This window comes from Nycticebus coucang, chromosome 6 (assembly GCF_027406575.1).
Source record: "Nycticebus coucang isolate mNycCou1 chromosome 6, mNycCou1.pri, whole genome shotgun sequence".
Taxonomy (NCBI): domain Eukaryota; kingdom Metazoa; phylum Chordata; class Mammalia; order Primates; family Lorisidae; genus Nycticebus; species Nycticebus coucang.
In genome coordinates, this window is record NC_069785.1 from 76,437,206 (window position 1) to 76,458,352 (window position 21,147).

Genomic DNA, 21,147 nt, shown 5'->3' on the forward strand with positions numbered 1-21,147 from the left:
CAAAACAGGTAATCTGTATGTGGCTGCAGGTTGGACGCCCCTGTAGGCAGTCAACATAGTCGTCAGCAACAGTTGGCGGTTCCAGACTGAACTTTCTAGCAAGGGCCAGGACCAACTATGGCATGTTGATTTAAGTGAAAACTATACCTTTCAAGACTGTGCAGTGAGTGACAAAAATGGCATGAGGGCGGGTGCGGTGGCAATAGTACCTGTAAGCCTAGCACTGTGGGAGGCAGAGATGGGTGGATTGCCCTGAGCTCACAGGTTCCAGACCAGTCTGAACAAAGAGCGAGACCTTGACCTCTAAAAATAGCTGAGTGTTGTGGCGGGCACCTGTAGTTCCAGCTACTTGGGAGGCTGAGGCAAGAGAATCACTTGAGCCCAAGAGTTTGAGGTTGCTGTGAGCTAGAACACTACCACTCTACCAAAGGTGACAAAGTGAAGCTCTGCCTCAAGAAAAAAAAAAAAAAGATTGGCATGTATCTTCATCCAGAGAAAGGCCATTCTGCAGGTAGCCCTGGAAGGAGGGCTATAGGACTACCTGTGGACGGACCTAGATTTTTCAGCTGATGGAACCTATGGTTAGGTGCAACCATTCTGCCTCATAATAACCATAACAAACATCTCTATTTGATCCCTTGTTATACAAGGGATTCTTACAAAATGATTACGCTCTTTTTGTGGGCAAAGAAACAAGGTTGAGAGAGAATATGACCTGCCCGGAGTCTTGAAATATTTGTGCTACATTAATGCCAAACAGCCCAAATGCCTCATGGTAGAAGGGCACTTATTTGCCCTCTTAAAGTTGGATGTGGCATGTGTCTTGCTTCAGCGAGTGAAATGTGTAAAGTGACACGAATCACTTTTTTTGTCTTGGTAGTGACCACTGATGATGGTGAAAGCACATGACATAATGAACCTTATGTCAGCATGTGTCCCTGAGTTAGCACAGTAACCTGAGTCCTCCTGCCAACTGGTACAAAACAGATAGCATCTGCTAAAGTAGGCCACTGAGATACAGAGGGGTTTGTTCCTACAGTGTAGCCTGGACTGTTCTGGTTAGGGGAAGATGAAATTCAAATCTGCTACACCATCTTCTAGCCATGTCCCCTTAGGCAAGTGACCCTATCTCTCTGGATCTTATTTTTCTGTCAAGTGGGATTAAAGATAGTTACTGCCTCATAAAATCAGGAGAGGAATAAATGAGTAAATTTATTTTAGAATAAATAAATTCTAGAACCGTTTCTGGTGCATAGTAAACACTCAGATGTTGATGATGATGTTGCCACTACAGTTCTGACTCCAGCCCTGAGTCTCCCACTATGTCAGGTATATAGAAATAGGAAGAAAAATTTTAAGTATGGGTTTTACCAGTAAACTCTCCATCATGCCATTATGAGGACTCCTTCTACTAAGGAGAAAATGTCACCAAATCCCGTATGATGATCATAGCTGTACTTTTTTAGTCTCCTTTTGTTGAGAAAATACATAAAAACTAAAACCTTCCAGTAATTCAATAACTTCCTTAAAGGAATTTAGGAATTTTGATTTTTGTTCTTGTTGAATATTTACATACCCTTTTAAGAAATCTTTGCAAGAGCTCTTGTGCCCCAGGGCGGCTGAGCTCCTTGCAATACCTTAGATGAGCCCTAGGGGTCCTCGGAGCTCAGGCTGAGACACACTTTCCCGGCCTCCAGGGACTGCTTTGAGGTCGGGTTTCCTGCATTGAAGGCGCCTCCTGGTGGGAATACCTAAAATGCAGCATTCCTGATTGAAAAGCTGCTTGTGGATTGGTTTGGTGTGCTGTTGGAAGGATGTCAGTCAAAAACGATAGTAGTAATAGTATTCGTTGAATTGACCTGGAACTTCCCAATGTTTTTTCCCCCTCCCTCTTGCAAAGAACTCTGCTGCTTCAAAGCTCTTGCTATTCAGATATACCACCCCACCCATCTTGTTTGCTGTAAATCTTCTGACCTCCCAAACAATATAATCTTATCCTTGCCCCTTCCAACTCCTAGCCCTCCTTGAACTCTATGGGTGAGTTCAACATCCGTGTTCAGTACTCTCAATCCTTTTACCTTCTCATTGTCAATATCTTTCTCCTGAACTGAACTACTACTTCTAAGATTACACCCTCAACAATTTAATTGCCCCAACAAACTATCTTTGAATATGAAACTATATTACCCCACTCTCCATTCACCACCCTTTCATTTCCTCCTACTAGTACCCCATTTGCTGTCATTCTTCAGCCTCACTGAGACCGCAATCCGCTAATCCCACCACTTTCTCTTGTCCGTTCATTTCTCTCTTGGGTTTAGAACCCATGATTCGTCATTATAACCATCCCTTTTTGCCCACTTCAATCTCCAACATACTTCCCTGGAAAAGCCACAACCTGCTTGAATACTACAAGCCGAGATGGGGTTTCATGCCTATACTTTAGCAGCTGAATGTTGCCGGAGAAAAATCACACAAGGCGGCGCCTGTGGCTCAAAGGAGTAGGGCGCCAGCCCCATATGCGGGAGGTGGTGGGTTCAAACCCAGCTCCAGCCAAAAACTGTAAAAAAAAAAAAAAAGAAAGAAAAAGAAAAAAGAAAAATCATACAAACAGGCTGAATGACTTCATTTTAAATTTATGATCTTAAACCTCAAAAAGGTACTCAATACTGCCCAGCAATCCTCCACTTTCCTATGTGGTAAGCATGAATTTACAGCTACAATGGTGATGTGCAAGAAATGCCTCATTCATTTCTCTAAATCATATTTTATCTATTCTGAGCACTTTTCTGCTAAGATGACAAGAAATTCCATTTTGGTCTTTATGAGCCACCGTCCCTACTTCCTAGGAAAATATGAAATTCCTGAGATTTTATACAAGACAAGATATTTGTTTTTTTAATGTTTGTGTTTTAGTTCAGGATGGTCACTGCTGGATATGCTTCGACCAAATCCACATGATTCCTTAAAAGTGGATGGTTCATTACAGCCCCAGCAGCTGCACCCCACACTACACTCCCTTTCAGTTCTTTGTGATTGTTTTGCTCCTTCTCACCTTGGGGCCTTTGCATACTTTGTTCTCTGCCCAAAAGAACACAATACCCCATCCCCTTCATCTGGTCTACTTTTCATCATCCTTTAGAGCAGTGGTTCTGAACCTTCCTAATGCTGCAGCCCTTTAATACAACCCACAGGTTGAGAACTGCTGCTTTAGAGGTTAGCTTCAAATCATCCCTCCTAATATGAAGATTAAAACCACATGATACCATTTCACATACACACATATATTTAATGACTTTTTTAAAATCTGAAAATACCAAATATTGGTGAGGATATGGATCAATTGGAACTCTCAAACACTGCTAATATGCATATAAAAATGGCAAAACTGGTGGGGTACGGTGGCTCATACCTGTAATCCTAGCACTTTGGGAGGTTGAGGCAGGTGGATTGCTTGAGCTCAGGAATTCGAGACCAGCCTGAGCAAGAACAAGATCCTGTCTCTACCAAAAATAGAAAAACTAATCAGGCATAGTGGTATAGGCCTGTAGTCACAGCTATCATGGAGGCTGAGACAAGAGGATTGCTGAAGCCCAAGAGTTTGATGTTACTCCAGGGCTCTCTGCCCAGGGTGACAGAGTGAGATTCTGTCTCAAAAAAAAAAAAAAAAAGTCAAGACAGGTGGATAGCTTGAGCTCATGAGTTCAAGATGAGCCTGAGCAAAAGCAAGACCCCGTCTCTACTAAAAATAGAAAAACTGAGGCAAGAGGATCTTTTGAGCCCAAGACTTGGAAGTTGCTGTGAGCTATGGTGCCACAGCACTCTACCCAGGGTGACAATTTGAGACTCTGTCTCAAAAAAACAGGGGGTGTGTGTGAAAAACTACTATGGATAACTATTTGGTAGTTTATTATAAAGTTAAATACATATCTAATCTATAACCAGTAATTCTACTCCTGTGTCCCCAGTGCTCAAAAGAAGTAAAAATGTATGTCCACAAAGTTATTTGTACAAGAGTGCTCAGAGCAGATTTATAATAGCCACAACAGGAAATAACTGAATAGATACTGTTCATCAACATGTGAATGGATAAACTAACTGTGTAATGTTTATATAATGGAACACTACTCAGTAGAAGAAAGGAAGGAAGGAAGGGAGGGAGGGAGGAAAAAGAAAGAAAGAGAAAACTATTGATAAACACAAAAACATAGATGAATGTCAGAAGAATAATGCTAAGTGAAAGAAGTGAGACCAAAAAGAAAGCGTATATACAGTGTGGTTCTACAAAGTTCTAGGATAAGCGAAACAAATATATATTGACAAAAATCAGATCAATTGCAGTGGTTTCCTGGGATGGGGAAGGGAGGAGATTGGCTGGAAGGGACATGAAAAAATGTTCAGTGGTAATAAAAATGTTCTATAGCTTGATCTGGGTGATGGTTATGTTGATGTATACATTTGTAAAAACTCACTGAAATCACTGGGCACAGTGGCTCATGCCTGTAATTCCAGCAACTGGGGGGCTGAGGCAGGAGGATCACTTGAAGTCAAGAGTTTGAGGCTATAGTGAGCTATGATTGCACCACTGCATTTTAACCCGGATGACAGTGAGACTCCAGCTCTTAAACAAACAAAAAACCTAATTGAAATCATACCTCAATTTAAAAAATGAAAACAAAACCAAAATCATCTCACTGCTAAAGAAGCCCTTTCTGGGCTCCATAACTCAGTTAAACTTCACTCTTAAATGTCCCGTCTTCATACATCTTATCACAGCTAGAATTTTACACTGATTTGTGTGGTAACTTGACTTGCATTTGGATCTTTCTCTAGACCCCTAGGAGGAAGGAACCATGACCAACAGCACCATCTGTATTGTTTACCACTGTATCTCTGGGGCCTCACACAGTGCCTGGCAGAGAGGGCGTAGCAAGGCTCAGAATCGAAAACTCCTGATTCTCAGTTCAGTGCTCCCTGCACTCTACTGCTCTGATAATAGAGACAAAGGTCTGCCTCAATGCCTAACTCTAATCCCAGTTGCCCTGGGACACCATCTCTATTCATTCATTCGTGGCTCACTCATCTCACAAATCTTAAGTGGCTACTCAGTGCAAGGATATGGGTATACAATGGGGATGGAGAACAGGGACTGAATAATAATGATACAATTCCTTCATTATAACGTAGGTCCCTGCTAGAAGTAGACATATCCAAGGCTAAGAGAGTATGTTACAGAGAAACCTGAGTCTCAGATGGGAGGGGTGGGCAACAAGGCTCCTGGAGAAAGGGACTGTGAAGCTGTGCTCCAAAGGATGCTTTAGAGCTAACCAGGCAAAGATAGGGCAGGCATAAGCAGGGCCTATGTTCCAGGCAAATGTTAAGGGTCTGAAGCTGGAAAGAGTTTGTCAAGGTTTTCAGAAGAGTCTGGTGTACATAGTGCTCAGAGAAACAGGGGAAAGGGTACAAAAATAGGCTGAGGCTGAAGGAGGGGCATTAGGATCAGGCAACGCCTTGAGGATAACATCAAGAGTTTAAGAGTTTGATCACTTATGAGAAAACTGTAGGTTGTTTTAATAAAATTTAGCACAGAATCTCCTTAGTTGGCAATGAAGGAAATCTGACAATAAGTAACATGTATCAAAGTAGAGTGAATAGTTCATGCCACCTGTAAGCCTGATCACAGGTCCCTCTCCATCATCACTGCCTATTATTAATAACATTTTGTTTAGCTTTCCCCTCAAGGCTCAGCTGTGCTGCAGGGAATTAAGGGAAGGGTCATTACTGTCTCAGATTAGAACATAAAGGAGCAGGCACCCTCTTCCCTGAGGCCATGACGTGGTGGGGGCTGTCTCCAGATGGACAGTGAATGAAGCACAGAGAACAGAAATCAATGTAGTGGGTCAGAAGGGAGGACCAGTCCTTCCTCCACAGAAGGAGGCTCTGTCAATTGCCAAGGCTAGATGACTAGTCCTCAATGCTTCCTCCTTCAGATGCCTGCCTCCTCTCTGTACACTGGAAACCATGGTCAGGTCTTGCATGATGGGTTAATTTTACACATCTCCACATCTAGTCTTCCCCTCTAGAACATTAGCTCATTACAACAACTTCTTACATGCCACAGCTTTTCACAGCTTAGGAAGCATTTTCCATTATTTCCCTTGTTTATCACAGTAACCTCATTCCATAAACAAGATAACTAGGGCTCAGAAAGGAAAACGACTTGTTCTCGGTACCCAGCTGTCATGTAATAAAACTAGAATTTGAACCGAAATCCTTGGAATATGTTGAGGGTAGCCAAGTCACATGAAGATAATATCTTGCGATGACCTTCCCCAGACAGTGTGAGTTTTTTCTGAGTACAAAGTACTCTCCTTAGGCAAGCTCTCCATTCAAGGTCTGCTGAGGTTAGCATAACATTTTTTCCCCTCCTAGCCAGGAGTTTGTGGTGCTCATCACTTCTTCAGGAAGCACTTTGGATATCATCTCTACTCTGCCAATACAAGAATGGGACAGGGCAACTCAGCAGCTGAATTAGGCTATCTCCATTGTTGTGGTCATATCTTTAGGGCAGCAGTTCTCAACCTGTGGGTCATGACCCACAGGAGCTGTAATAAAGGGCCGAGGCATTAGGAAGGTTGAGAACCACTGCTTTAGGGGCTAATACATAACATCCCTTTAGTGTCTGCTCAAATTTGGAAACAACTGAGATACAGAGGAGTCAGGCATAGAGAGATCAAAATATCCCCCTTATAAAGGTGATGTTGGAGAACATGGCTCAGTCAGTTGGCCAAGTGAGCTTGCTACACTTTGCTCCTGAATTTGCCAGATTTACCTTTTAGGGAGACTGGCAGTGCAGGACAACCACACGTTTCCCACTACCACTGACAAACTTAGGATACCATGGAGGGACAGAACCAAGCACCAAGGTGGTGGGTCTCAGTCTCAATCAAGTCCTTCTGTCTTACTTGCCCACCAGAAAACTCACTCGCGAGCCCATGGTAAGAAGAAAGAAAAAGCGGCCACAAGTATTACAATAATGAAATGATTCTCTGCCTTGATTGCACATTAGAATCAACTGGGGAGCTTGAAAAAATACCAGTGCCAAAATAAATACATATACATACACCAATGCCCAGATCCCAGCTCTAGAGATTTCAGTTTAATTGATCTGGGTTGAGGCCCACCCTGAGTAGCAGAGTAATGCACTCTGATGTGTGCTAATGCACAGCTTCTTGAACTTCGATGAACATTAAATCACCTCGGGAACTTAAAAAAAAAAATCCCAATACCTAGAGCACACCAATTAATTCAGATTCTCTGTAGGGAGGACCTAGGCATTAGGATATTGTTAAGGCTTCCCAGGTGATTCCAGTATACAGCCAAAATCAAGAACAGGTACTCAAATATTTTAGTGTTACTGTTTCAAATTTGTGTAGCAGAATCAACAGATTGTGTGGCCTGGCCCCCAGAATTTCAGTAGGTTTGAGGTCAGGCCTGAAAATTTGTATTTCTAATAAGCTCTCGGGTGATACTAATGCTGCTAGTTTGGCGATCATATTTTGAGGCCTGTTCTTCCACAAAGCATGGAGAAAAATGTTTCCTTCATCACCAGTCACAGCCCTGGTGAGACCTGATGTAATTTCTTTCTTTTCTCCTTCTCCTTCTTTTTCTTTTTGAGACAGAGTCTCAAGCTGTCACCCTGGGTAGAGTGCTGTGGTGTCATAGCTCACAGCAACCTCAAACTCTTGGGCTCAAGCGATCCTCTTGCCTCAGATTTTTCTATTTTTTGTAGAGATGGGGTCTTGTTTTTGCTCAGGCTGGTCTCAAACTTGTAAGCTCAAGCAATCCACCCGCCTCAGCCTCCCAGAGTGCTAGGATTACCAGGTGTGCACCACCGTGCTTGGCCTGATGTGATAACTTTCTTTCTTGAAGTTCCATGGAAAAATAATTATGACAAAACCAGTCAAATTGGCCCACATGGTGTTTTAAAGAGGGTTAATAATTCTGATTTTATTTATTTATTTTTAATTTTAATTTTTTTATTTTTAATTTCAGCTTGCTTGTTCATTCTTCTTCGTTTGAAGTACTCTTTTTTTATTTTTGTCCATTTTCTTCTTCCTCTGGCGATGCTCTGTCCTGCTGTTTTTGATGTTAGTAGAAATGGGGTCTTACTCTGGCTCACTGCTGGTCATACTGGTCTCGAATCTCTGAGCTCAGGCAATCCACCCGCCTCGGCCTCCCACAGCGCTGGGACTACAGGCGTGAGCCACCACGCCCAGAGTCTCAGTCTGTTGCCCTGGGTAGAATGCCACCTCAAGTAATCATCTTGTCTCAGCCTCCTAAGTAGCTAGGACTAGAAGTGCCCTCCACAATGCTCAGCTAGTTTTTCTATTTTTAGTAGAGAAGGGGTTCTCACTCTTGCTCAGGCTGGTCTCAAACTCCTGAGGTCAAGCAATCCACCTGCCTCAGCCTCCCAGAGTGCTAGGGTTACAGGCGTGAGCCACGGCACCCGGCATTAATTCTCATTTTAAAAGAGAGTTTTCCACGCCGTGGCTGGTGTCAGAAGGCCCAAGGTGCTCTCTAGGCTGATGATCTCCTCACAGTTGGGAAACTTCTTTCTGGTTTTTTACCAAGGTAATGGTCAATTATAGTTGTGACAGGGTTATCTCCTGAGTATTGACCATTTCTCCTGAGAATAGTCTGATCCACATGGCTCTTATTGGACCACTCCATTCTTGCATGTGCCTGCCTCCCTTTCTAGTTCAGGGGTCATCGCAAGCCTCAAACTAAGCTACTTAGAAGACCTGGAAAAATTTGGGATTAAAATTTGGGAAAGAGAGTTTTTTCCTCTGAGTGATACAAGGTATGAAGTGCGAGACTGGAGGTAAAACAATGTTTCCTCTCTACTGTGAGCTCCTCAGAGACAGGGTAGTACTGTTATATTTACCAGTGTCTAGCCTAGTAACTAGCTCAAAGCCAGGTTCAATAAATATTGTAAACAGTTATAACAAGGCATAATTGACATACAACAAACTGCACATATTTAAAGTATACAATTTGATAAGTTTTGACATATTTATATACTCTAATTTACAGTCAGATTGGATTATTTAAAAACCAAGACCCAAGTGTATGCTGTCTATAAGAAAGCTATTTCGGGGAGGGGGGCAAGATGGCAGCTGAGTAACAGCTTCCTTGCAACTGGGAACGGTGAGTCTGGGGAGAGAAGACTCCAGACAGCTCTGGCTGGTGGGATCTGCCCAAAAACATCCCTTTGGGGACACAGGGAGTCAGTGAGAGACTTATGGATCCCATGAGGAGGACAAAAACAGTGGAGAACTGGCAAGTGTTTGCGTGTGTTCGTTCTGTCTAATCCCACCGGCAACTATAAGTACAACAGCAGTGAGATTGCAGATTGGAATAGGCCTTACCTGTGAGATGTCTTGGTTTTTTTGGACTTGGCACTCAGTTGAACTACCTTGGGAGAACTTGGGCAAGAGTGCAGAGAACATTAAGCATTGCCTAGGGCCCCAGACTGAGCTACTGAGCCAGAGGGAGCTTATAATGTTGGAGCTATAATGTGGGCCACGCAGAGGCATTGTGGGAGAACTGCCCCAGCAAGCTGTGCCGTCAGGGTCACAGAGCAAGGATTGGGTGGGAGTGAGTAATCTAGTGACTTAGCAGCCTAAAGGCAGGGACTGAGATGCCTTACAGCCTTGGCCCTCAGGGGCATAGACTGAGACTGGGTTTGGCACACTGGGTAAGTGGACAGCCACTTCAGGAGTGATCCCAGTGACAAGTGCTTTCCTGGGAAAGCTTCTGCTTAGCCAACGTTAGCAGTTTAAAGTGCCTTTTAAGCAGGCTGAGGAGAGATATAGGATCTCCACCCTGTGGGGTTTGAGAAATCAGCAGAGGCCTCTAGTCTCCACCTCATACAGCCATATCAGCATTGTGATTAACATCTCTTACCCCAGAAGATCACCTGTTGCCCAGACAATATTCAGCAAGATATATATACTGCTTTGTTAGGGGTTTTCTTCTTCTTTTTTAAATTTTAACGTTTTCTCTATAGATTTTTCTTTCCTTTTTTTTCCTTTCTTTACTTTCTTCATTTTTATAGTTTAAACATAATTTTCCATTGTTGCCTTTTTTAACAATTAGAACTTCATTTTTGCTAGTGTTTCTACCCCTATTATTTGGTTTCCCCCCCAGTTTTATCCCATAAAGTTTTCTGTTTGCTTATTTTGGTTTGATTTATAGCATTTTTGTCTTACCTCCCTACTTGGTGGAGGTGGGGTACTGTGTTCAAACAGGCTAGCAAAGGGCTACTGACCTCAAGGGAACTACCCAACCTGGCACCCCCAGAAGTTGGGGGTTTTCAAGGTTGGTCAAAGTACCCTACATCTATATTGCTCCTGTCTCCCTCTTTCTGTGCCTCTTCTTCTTGTCAATATTCCCTTTTACCCACCCCTTCTCCTTTCTCTTTTTTCTTTTTTTTCTTTCTTTCTTCCCTTCTTGCTCTTCAATCTTCTCATCCTTCTGGTCCTGTACCAAAAGGACTCCTCGAAACCCTAGTCCAGAGGCATGTTAACTTAAAGAGCAAGAGAAAGTGAAAGGAAAATTAGTGCAAGGAAATAAATAAAATAAATCACTCATGAGGAAGAATCAGAAGAAAATTCCTGGCAATATGAAAAAACAGTCCAGAGCAACCCCTCCAAGGGACCAGGAGGTAGCGACTGCAGAGGATTCCACCTGTAAAGAAATATTAGAAATTATAGAAAGGGAATTTAGAATATAGGTGATGAAAACAATGAAGGAAATGATTGAAACAATGAAGGAAATAATGGAAACAGTGCTGATAAGTGGAAAATAACCAAAAGGAAATCCAAAAACAGAATCAAATAAGAGAAAAACAATATGAAGGATATAGAAAGGATATAGTAGAGCTCAAGGAACTGAAGCAGTCAATTAGGGAACTTAAAGATGCAATAGAAAGTATCAACAACAGATTAAGACCATGCAGAAGAAAGAATCTCAGAGGTAGAGGACAAAGCTCTTGAGATAACCTAGATAGTTAAAGAGGCAGAAAAGAAGAGAGAGAAAGCAGAATGTTCACTGACAGAATTATGGCACTTCATGAAGCATTCAAACATACAAGTTATAGGTATCTCAGAAGGGGAAGAAGAATGCCCCAGGGGAATGGAAGCCATACTAGAGAATATTATAAATGAAAATTTCTCAAATATCACCAAAGATTCTGACACTTCTTTCAGAGGGATATCGGACCCCAGGTCGCCTCAACTCTAACTGAGCTTTTCCAAGACACATTGTGATGAACCTGTCCAAAGTCAAGACAAAAGAAAAGATTCGTCAAGCTGCCAGGAGTAAGTGCCAGTTGACCTACAGGGGAAAATCCATCAGGCTGACTGCAAGACTTCTCTAATAAAACTTTCTAAGAAGACAATGGTCACCTACCTTTAATCTACTTAAACAGAACAATTTCCAGCCCAGAATTCTATAACCTGCTAAGCTTAGCTTTAAAATTGATGGAGAAATGAAATCATTTACTGATATATAAACATTGAGGTAATTCTCCACAACAAGATCAGCTATACAGGAAATACTTCAACCTGTTCTACACACTGACCATCACAATGGATTAACAGCAAAGTAACAACTCAGAAATTAAAGGACAGAACCTAACTTCCACACTGATGCAAAAGATAAAACTAAGCAATGGACTCTCACAAAATAAGATGAATAGAATACTACCACACTTATCAATTATCTCAATAATTGTTAATGGCTTGAATTCCCCACTGAAGAGGCATAGATTGGCTGACTGGATTAAAAAACACAAGCCATCCATTTGCTGTCTGCAGGAAACACACCTAGCTCTAAAAGACAAATTAAAACTCTGAGTTAAGGGTTGGAAGACAATTTTTCAGGGAAACGGAATTCAGAAGAAAAGAGGAGTTGTAATCTTATTTTCAGATACATGTGGATTTAAAGCAACTAAAGTCAAAGAAAGCAAAGATGGTCACTTTATATTCATCAAGGGAAAAATACAACAAGAAGACATTTCAATTCTAAATATTTATGCACCCAATTTGAATGCTCCCAGTTTCTTGAAACAGACCTTACTCAGTCTGGGCAATATGATATCCCATAATAACATAATAACAAGGGACTTTAACACTCCTCTTACAGAACTGGACAGATCCTCTAAACAGAACTTAAACACAGATATAAGGGACTTAAATGAGACCCTGGAACAACTGTGCTTGATAGATGCATATAGAACACTCCATCCCAAAGGTAAAGAATATACATTCTTCTCATTGTCCCATGGAACATTCTCCAAAATTGACCACATCCTAGGACACAAAACAAACCTCAACAGAATTAAAAGAATTGAAATTTTACCTTGTATCTTCTCAGACCACAAGGTACTAAAGGTGGAACTCAACTCCAACAAAAACATTCAACCCCACACAAAGGCATGGAAATTAACCTTCCATTGAATAATAGTTGGGTGCAGGAAGAAATAAAAGAGGAAATCATTAACTTCCTTGAGCATAACAACGATGAAGACAAAAGCTACCAAAACCTGTGGGATACTGCAAAAGCAGTTTTGAGAGGAAAATTTATCGCTTTAGATGCCTACATTCGAAAAACAGAAGAGAGCATATCAACAAACTCCCAAGCCATCTTATGGAATTGGAAAAAGAAGAACAATCTAAGCCTAAACCCAGCAGAAGAAAAGAAATATCCAAAATTAAATCAGAGATCAATGAAATTGAAAACAAAAGAATCATTCAGAAAATTAATGAAACAAGGAGTTGGGTTTTTTTGAAAAAATAAATAAAATAGATAAACCTTTGACCAGACTAAATGGAAAAGTAAAATCTCTAGTAACCTCAATCAGAAATAATAAAGAGGAAATAACAACTGATCCCACAGAGATACAAGAGATCATCTCTGAATACTACCAGAAATTCTATGCCCAGAAATTTGACAATGTGAAGGAAATGGATCAATATTTGGAATCACACCCTCTCTCTAGACTTAGCCAGGAAGAAATAGAGCTTCTGAACAGACCAGTTTCAAGCACTGAGATTAAAGAAACAATAAAAAAGCTTCCAACAAAAAAAATGCCCTGGTCCAAATGGCTTCATACCAGAACTCTATCAAAACTTCAGGGAAGAGCTTATTCCCAGACTGCAGAAATTATTCCAAAAAATTGAGGAGGAAGGAATCTTCTCTAAAACTTTCTAAGAAGCAACATCACCCTGATACCAAAACCAGGAAAAGACCCAACTAAAAAGGAGAATTTCAGACCAATTTCATTCATGAATATAGATGAAAAATTCTCAACAAAATCCTAGCCAATGGATTACAACTTATTATCAAAAAAGTCATACATCATGATCAAGTAGGTTTCATCCCAGGGATACAAGGCTGGTTTAACATATGCAAGTCCATAAATGTTATCCCCCATATTAATAGAAGCAAAAACAAAGACCATATGATCCTCTCAATAGATGCAGAAAAAGCATTCAATAAAATCCAGCATCCTTTTCTAATTAAAACACTGAAGAGTGTAGGCATACGTGGCATATTTCTTAAACTGATTGAAGCTATCTATGACAAACTCACAGCTAATATTTAGAGGAAAGCTTTTCCTCTTAGAACTGGAACCAGACAAGGTTGTCCTCTGTCACCATTACTATTCAACATACAATTAGGCAAGACAAGGAAATAAAGGGCATCCAAATGGGAGCAGAGGAGTCTAACTCTCCCTCTTTGCTGACAATATGATCTTATACTTAGAGAACCCCAAAGATTCAACCACAAGACTTCTGGAAGTCATCAAAAAATACAGTAATGTCTCAGTATAAAATCAATGTCCACAAGTCAGTAGCCTTTGTATATGCCAATACCAACCAAGATGAGAGACTAATTAAGGACACAACTTCCTTTACCATACCTTCAAAGAAAATGAAATACCTAGGAATATACCTAACAAAGGAGGTGAAGGATTTCTATAAAGAAAACCATGAAATCCTAAGAAAGGAAATAGCAGAGGATATTAACAAATGGAAGAACATACCATGCTCATGGCTGGAAAGAATCAACATTGTTAAAATGTCTGTACTTCCCAAAGCAATCTACCTATTCAATGCCATCCCTATTAAAATACCAACATTGTACTTTCAAGATTTGGAAAAAATGATTCTGCATTTTGTATGGAACCAGAAAAAACCCTGTATAGCCAAGGCAGCTCTTAGTAATAAAAACAAAGCTGGGGGCATCACCATACCAGATTTTAGGCTGTACTACAAAGCCATGGTCAAAATAGCATGGTACTGGCACAAAAATAGAAAAACAGATATTTGGAATCGAATAGAAAACCAGGAAATGAAACTAACATCTTACAACCACCTAATCTTCGATAAAACAAATAAGAACATACCCTGGGGGAAAGACTCCCTATTCAATAAATGGTGCTGGGAGAACTGGATATCCACATGTAAAAGACTGAAACTGGACCCACACCTTTTTCCACTCACAAAAACTGATTCATGATGGATAAAGGACTTAAATTTAAGGCATGAAACAATAAAAATCCTCAAAGAAAGCATAGGAAGAACTTTGGCCTGGGGAAAGACTTCATGAAGAAGACTGCCGTGGCAATTGCAACAACAAAAATGAACAAATGAGACAATTAAACTGAAAAGCTTCTGTACAGCTAAGGAGACAACAACCAAAGCAAATAGACAACCTACACAATGGGAAAGGATATTTGCATATTTTGAATCAGACAAAAGCTTGATAACTAGGATCTATAGAGAACTCTAATCCACATGAAAAAAGCCAACAATCCCATACATCAATGGACAAGAGACATGAATAGAACCTTCTCTAAAGAAGACAGACGAATGGCTAACAAACATATGTAAAAATGATCAACACCCCTAATTATTAGAGAAATGCAAATCAAAACCACCCTTGAGATACCATCTAACCCCAGCAAGAATGGTCCACATCACAAAATCTCAAAACTGCAGATGCTGGCATGGATGTGGAGAGAAGGGAACACTTTTACACTGCTGGTGGGACTGCAAACTAGTACAACCTTTCTGGAAGGAAGTATGGAGAACCCTCAAATAACTCAAGATAGACCTCCCATTTGATCCTGCAATCCCATTACTGGGCATCTACCCAGAAGGAAAAAAATCCTTTTATCATAGGACACTATGACTGTTTATTGCATCTCAATTTACAATTGCCAAAAATGTGGAAATGCCCTAAATGCCCACCAACCCAGGAATGGATTAACAAGCTGTGGTATATGTATACCATGGAATACTATTCAGCCATTAAAAAAAATGGAGACTTTACATCCTTCGTATTAACCTGGATGGAAGTGGAAGACATTATTCTTAGTAAAGCATCACAAGAATGGAGAAGCATGAATCCTATGTACTCAATTTTGATATGAGGACAATTAATGACAGTTAAGCACATGGTGGGGGTGGGGGAAGGGGAGAGCAGAGAGAGAAAGAAGGAGGGAGGGGTGGGGAAAGAAAGAGCAGAGAGAGGGAAGGAGGGAGGGGGTGGGTTCTTGGTGTGTGCCATAATTTGGGGGGGCAAGACACGATTGTAAGAGGGACTTTACCTAACAAATGCAATCAGTGTAAACTGGTTTCTTGTACCCTTAATGAATCCCCAGCAATAAAAAAGAAAAAAAAGAAAGAAAGCCATTTCAAATACAAAGCCACAAGCAAATATAAAGTAAGAGAATCAGAAAATGAAGCAAAGGAAAGCTGGAATGGCTATTTTAATATCAAAAGTAGATTTAATAAGAAGAAATATTATCAGAGAATAATGGCGATATTACATAATGATAATGGGATCAATTCACCAAAGCACATTAGTAGTTTGAAATAGTATATACCTGATAATCAAGCTTTGTAACACATGAAGCAAAAACTGAAAGGTAAAATAGAAAAGTCTATAATTTTATTTGCATATTTAATTTTTCTATTTTTTTAAAAGACAGGTTCTCCCTATGTTGTCCAGGCTGATCTGGAACTCCTGAACACAGGCAATCCTCCCACCTCAGCCTTCTGAAAGTGCTGGGATTATAGAAATGAGTCACTGTGTCTGGCCTCAAGTTTTTTTTTTTAAATATATATGTGGAAAACACAGTTGGTTGTCTGCCCAATGTTTTTACTTTTTTTTTTTATGAGACAGTCCCACCATGTCACCCTCAGTAGAGTGCTATGGGGTCACAGCTCACAGCAACCTCAGACTTTTGGGCTTAACCAATTCTCTTGCCTCAGCCTCCCAAGTAGCTGGGACTACAGGTGCCTGCCACAATGCCCAGCTGTTTTTTGGTTGTAGTTGTCATTGTTGTTTGGCAGGTCCAGGCTGGGTTTGAACCCGCCAGCTCCATTGTATGTGGCTGGCACCCTAGCTACTGAGCACAGGCACCAAGCCATATTTTTTATCCTCTTCTTTATTACTATGGCAATCTCGCTTTTATTCCCTCTAAAGAGGGAAGGGTAACAACTGAAAAAATGCTTTTCTCTACAGATTCACTTCAGCTAAGAATGACTATATGACCCATCTAATTCTAGCTAATGAGATACAGACAAAGATTTCTGAGTGGGGCTTCAGAAAAATATTTTCGATGGGAATGAATACAGTTTTTATATTTCCTTCTTCGTTCTTGCTGGGAATAAATATTCAGTCCTTGGAGTTGGAGCAATGTCTTAACAGTTCTGAAAGAAAATGATTTTCTTTTTTGTTTTTTGAGATACGATCTCACTCTGTCACCCAGGCTGGAGCATCAGCCTCCTATAGCAACTTCAAACTGCTGGGCTGAAACAATCCTTCTACCTCAGGCTCATGAAGAGTTGGGACTACCGGTGTGTTCCAGAACACCTGACTGATTTTTCTATTTTTAGTAGTGAAACAGCTTCTCTGTCTTGCTCAGGCTAATTTCAAACTTCTGACCTCAAGAGATCTTGCTGCCTCAACCTCCCAGAGTGCTAGGATTACTGGCATGAGGCACCGTGCCTAAACTTTTTTTTTTTTTTTTAAGAGACAGGGTCTCCCTCTGTGTCTCAGGCTGGTGTACAGTGGTATAATCATAGCTTAGTGCAGCCTTGAACTCCTGGACCCAAGGGATTCTCTCACCTCAGCCACCCAAAGTTCTGGTACTATAGACATGAGCAGCTGAGCCTGGCCACAGCCTTTATTCTCCAAGATTAATCCCATCTGGCTGAGATATGCATGAGAAGAGATAGCAAGGGGAGTGGTCTAAGGAGGATGGATGCTTGGGATGTTGTTTACAGAAAGACTTCCGCTTAATCCCCACTCTTTTATACGCTAAGACTCTTCTTTTTTCATCTGCCAACCCTTGGTCTCTGTTGGGGGAATCAACCCCTCCTTTCTTTCTTCACTTCTGGACAGTGGGCCCACTTCTGTGTTTCATCCATTGATAGCTTCTCTCTACTTATTATTTTCCAGAAATCATGGCTAAGTCTCCTGTTTGGTGATCATCTACTCTCATTCCCTTTGCTGAGTTAGGTTCATTTTCTTTTACTATCATTCGAAGGAGTTCCAGGAAGAAGAGATGACATATGTGTGCTTGGCTCACCATCTTTGCTAATAGTTTAATTTTTCATCTATCTTCATAAATGAGATTGTTCTATAGTTTTCCTTAGACCTTTCTATGGTTTTGGGTTTAGAGTTACAATAACTCACATTCTATACTCTTCCATGCTCTGTGAGAGTTTAAATTCACCCTTATACTAGTTCAATAATTTACTGCATTACAGTCACCTGGGAATATGTTTCAAAGTACAGATTTTATTTATCTTTGTATAATCACAGGAAAAATACTTGTAAATATACATAAATAAATATTAATTTGTACATAATGTATAATGTATAATACATTTGTACATAAATGGATAAAATTTGTCCCAGAAGGAGTGGGATTAGGTAGAAAATGGGGAGACAATGTTTATTTATTTATTTATTTTTTGAGACAGAGCCTCAAGCTGTCATCCTAGGTAGAGTGCCATGGCATCACAGCTCACAGCAACCTCCAAATCCTGGGCTCAAGTGAGTCTCCTGCCTCCGCTTCCCAAGTAGCTGGGACTACAGGCACCTGCCACAATGCCCGGGCTATTTTTTTTTTTTTTTTTTGGTTGCAGCCATCATTGTTGTTTGGTGGGCCCAGGCTGGATTCGAACTCGCCAGCTCAGGTGTATGTGGCTGGTGCCTTAGCTGCTTGAGCCTGTAGGCACCGAGCTGACAATGTTTATTTCATACATATCTACATTGTTGGATTAATTTTTCTTATTTTATTTCAAAATCTTTCTTAAAAAAAAAAAAAAAGAGATGGGGCAGAGCAAGATAATGGACCAGAAGCATGGTTTGGCTAAGCTCCCCTAGTATGACTGTGGAAAGAAGAGAACCCAGCCATATCTATGACCATGCCTGGAGTCATAACTCAGAGTGCACAGTGAGGTGGTGGTGTACAGGAGAAAGCATGTGATTCAGAGCAGTGGAGATCACTAGGCAAGTGATTGGTAACCTTTGAGAACAGCTCCCCCCTACCCCATGGAGGTCAAGGGTTGGGAGGAAAACTTTCTGCAGTTTTCAGATTTTGGGTGAAGCTGTGCATTGAGTGAAAAGCTTGGAAGAGTGGACAGACTTGAATAATACACAGTAGCCAGATTTGAATACCGGTTGGAGTGGATTTACCATTGGTTTGGTGGCTGGCAGGGCAGCCATACTGGGAAGGTCCCAGCTGCCAGGGGGCCGCCATTGTGGGAAGGTCATGAAAAGTTTGCGAGGGTGGGCCTCATAACAAGGGCCTAAAGCATAGCTGTCTTTGTTCCACCTGCCAGGATCAGAACTCCACTCTTGGGACAAGCTGAGTGGCTTCCACACCTCATGGGAACTGTTGTCAGGGAGCACTGTGAGACCTGCCTCTGAAAGATTCTGGAGAGCTTTAAGATCCCAACCCTGCAGGGTCTCAATGCTAATGAAACAATCAAGTGATCACTGAGGGCAACTAAGCTAGGAACCAGGACCATGCCTAGGAACTAGAGAGAAATTGCTGGCTGTGTTTTCAGCCTCCTAAAAAACCACAGCTCCACCTGGTGTCCCAAGAATATATTGCAACATATATATTCCTATTTAAGTTGGTCCCTTCCACTATATATATACATTTTTTAGTATATTTTTTCTTCTTTTCTTTGTTGCTGAAATTGTTGTTATTTTTGGCTATTTGAGATATTTTTGTTTTGCCTTTTTCTGTTTTGTTTTTGCTAATTTGTTTGGTTGGTTCTAGTCTTAACTTCCATTTTTACTTTCATCAAGAGCAAGAACTCCTGTATTTTTGATTACCGTATTTTAGCTTCATTTATTCTCTCTATTTCACTCCTCTCCATTGTCTCTTTTGATAGAGACCCTTCTACTTTTCTCATCTTTCCCACATGAATCACTTGTGCAACAGCTAACCTATCCCCTGCTTTTTTGGGGGGAGGGAGAGGGTGTCTTTCTTCTTTCTTTCCTTGTTCCTCCTCCCTCTCTCTCCTTTATTTGATATAGTGATATAACTGTATTTTTAATTTTCTTTATTCTTACTTTATTATTATTATTTCTTTTTTTCTTTTTTCACTGAGAGCTAGGGTGGCACAGCTATGGTCTGGTGGGGAGGTCATGGCAGTAGACTGGCTCAAGGAGGCCAAGAGGTCATGGTATAGGGAGCCCTACTACCTTTGGCTCTGGGAAGACAGTATTGGCAAGTCCACAGTGAAGAATTTTTCTATTTATATTTCATTTTTATTTATTTTTTCCTTCTTGTTTTTTGTTTTTGCTCTTTTCTTTCTCTTCCTATTTTTGCCAGAGGAATAATCTGGCTTTGCTCAGGCTAGTAAGGAGCTCCTGATTTCAAGGAACCTACCCAGCCCAGCCCCTCAAAATCCTTGAGATAAGGGTGGCACCTGTGGCTCAAAGGGGTAGGGCACTGGCCCCATATGCCGGAAGTGGTGGGTTCAAACCCAGCCCCAGCCAAAAATTCCAAAAAAAAAAGAGTTCTATAAAATCCTTGAGATACAGGCATGGTCTTACCACATGTCAATAAATACCATTTCTTTGATCACTCTCATTCTCTTTCCCTATCCTTCTTCTCTCCTGTTCTTCAATTCTTTTCTTTCATACCCCTTCCTTTTTTCTTTTTCTCTTTTCTTCTTTCTTTCTTTTTCTTTCTTTTTTTTTTTTTTTTTGTAGAGACAGAGTCTTACTGTACTGCCCTCAGGTAGAGTGCCGTGGCATCACACAGCTCACAGCAACCTCTAACTCTTCTTTCTTTCTTTTCCTCTTATTTATCCCCGCTCATTCTTTACCCTTCTCTTCCTTTTGGCCTTATACCAAGAGGCCACTTCAACACCTAACCTGAGACAAGGTAATTTGAAGCAAAGGAGAAAGAGGGCAGGAAAAACGAGGACAAGGAGGTGATCAAGAAGAAAGAACATGGGGCGGCGCCTGTGGCTCAAGGAGTAGGGCTCAAGTCCCATATGCTGGAGGTGGTGGGTTCAAACCTAGCCCCGGCCAAAAACCACAAAAAAAAAAAAAAAAAAGAAGAAAGAACACATGAGGATGAACAAATAGAAAAATTTGAGCAACATGAAAAACCAAAATAGAGCAACTCTTCCAAGGGACCATGAAGCAGCTATCACAGAAGATGCCACCTATAAAAAAATTAATGGATTTGACAGAAAGGGCATTTAAAATATGGATGATAAAGACAATAAAGGGCATGGATGAGAAAGTGGAAAGAGAACAAAAACACAGATGAGAGATATGTACAATACAGAAAGAATATGGCAGACCTTAAGGATATGAAGGCAACAATAAGGCAATGTAAAGAGGCAGTAGGAAGTATCAAAAATAGGTTAGACCATGAAGAAAAATAACCTCAGAGCTAGAGGATAAAGTTTTTGAGTTAACCTAGGTAGCTAAAGAGGCAGAAAAGAAGAGAGATAAAGCAGAACAGGTGCTTAGAGAGCTACAAGACCCCATGAAGCATTCAAATGTATGAATAATAGGGATTCCTGA